Genomic DNA, 1,909 nt, shown 5'->3' on the forward strand with positions numbered 1-1,909 from the left:
CATTTAGAGGAGCGATATTAAGGTGAATGCCGTACGAGTGACAGAGATGGTAATAAAGTACTCTTAGTGCCGCATTGTGCCTTTGAATGTAGGTCGTTCCCGAGTATGTTGGACAACTAGATAGTATGTGAGCTAAATGCTCGGGGTGTGCATGGCACGCCCTGCACCCTCAAAATGTGGCGACGGTATGTTAATGTGGAAATGACACCGTCTTAGCATGCAAAAATGAAACCCTCTGTACCTGACTTCAATCCGGGCGATTTAAGGAAAGCAAACGTTAGCTCACAAGACATTGACTGATCCTTCACATTTCTGTGGAAGATACCGTGCATCCTCTTATCTAGGAGCTGTTCACGAAAGTTTTTCTCTTGTGCTTTCTTAATCTCGGCTTTCAGGACTGAGTACTCGAGATTGATTAGATTTGATGCATTTTGCTCACCCCTAATACTGAAGTCAAGTCCGAGTGTTTCAGCAGCCTCCTCCGCTGCTTTGTACAGAAATGCTCCTTTGCCTACTTCCTCGTGATTCCTGACCATTTTAAGAAGAGGGTCTCTTCCATTTGCAACTCTATGTGCTGTACCCAGAATAATCCTGTTGTGAAGACATTCAAGACTCAATATTCCGCGACCCCCTTGACGGCGTGAGATGTACAGTCGCGGAACGGAAGACTTAAGATGCATACTTTTGTTCATGTGCATAACCTGTCTTGTCCCGATATCAAGAGATCTGAGCTCGTTCTTCGTCCATGGAACTACTCCAAATGAATAGAGTAGTACCGATACGGCAAGGATGTTCGTTGCAGATACTTTGTTCCTCGCCGACAGTTCGGAAGACCAAATCTGTCGGATGAGACGTTTGTATCTGCTTCGGAGAGTATCCTTTATAGATGTCACATCCTGAATGCGGCTCTGTGGCACACCCAGGTATGTATAAGTCTCTCCAGCGCAAAGGTGTCGTATGGCGCTTCTATCAACGAGCTCAGGATCTTCAGGGATGCCATTAAGTTTTCCTCGCTTCAAATAAACCTTGGCGCATTTGTCTAACCCAAATTCCATTCCAATTTCCTCAGTATATCGTTCGATAATCCCCAGAGCTAGATGCAATTGCTCTCTGTTTTTAGCATAGATCTTAAGATCGTCCATGTAAAATACATGAGTGACCTTTTACTTTCGATTTGCAGGTTTGCCGCACAAGAACCCGTCGGAATGGCGTAGTGCTAGAGGTAGTGGCAATAATGTAAGGCAAAAGAGGAGTGGGCTCATGGTGTCGCCCTGAAGGACACCTCGCTGAAACGTGACCTTGTTAGTTGTCACACGATTTTTGCCAGATGAGATAGTAAATCTGGTTTTCCAAAGCCGCATCAATCTCTCTATGCACCCAACTATTTGCGGATGAACCTTTAAGATTTCCAAAAGACAGATGATAAGTCTATGGGATGTAGAATCGAAAGCTTTCCGATAATCAATCCAGGCCATCGATAGGTCACGCTGGTAGAATGCTACATCTTTGCAGACACATCTATCGATGAGTAGGTTCTTCCGACATCCGGCTACGCCTTTCTTTGAGCCTCGTTGTTCATGCATTTCTTGCCACACAGGTTCAATTGCCCGAACAATCCTATCATTTAGGATAGCTGTGAATATCTTATAAAGCGTGTTCAGACAAGTTATTGGCCTGTAGTTCTTCGGGTCAGCTAAGTTGCCTTTTTTCGGCAGGAGTATTGTGCGCCCTTCCACCAACCACTCTGGAATTCGCTCTTCCGACTTCAAATATGAGGTGAAAATACGGGCCAAATGCTGATGGGTTTAAGAAAACTTCTTCCAGCAGAAGGTTTTGATACAATCTGGTCCCGGTGCGGAATAGTTCTTCATCCCTCTTAATACTTTTTTCACCTCCTCGGTAGTGATGG

General features: G+C 44.9%; 1 protein-coding gene across 4 annotated transcripts in view; it reads right to left on the bottom strand.

Annotated features, from left to right (window-relative positions):
- LOC117180014 (DNA-(apurinic or apyrimidinic site) lyase) overlaps positions 1–1,909 on the bottom strand; it is a 144,338-nt gene that overhangs the window by 56,623 nt on the left and 85,806 nt on the right. The gene's annotated exons all lie outside the window — the stretch shown is intronic.

Source organism: Belonocnema kinseyi, chromosome 9 (assembly GCF_010883055.1).
Source record: "Belonocnema kinseyi isolate 2016_QV_RU_SX_M_011 chromosome 9, B_treatae_v1, whole genome shotgun sequence".
NCBI classification, from domain to species: Eukaryota; Metazoa; Arthropoda; class Insecta; order Hymenoptera; family Cynipidae; genus Belonocnema; species Belonocnema kinseyi.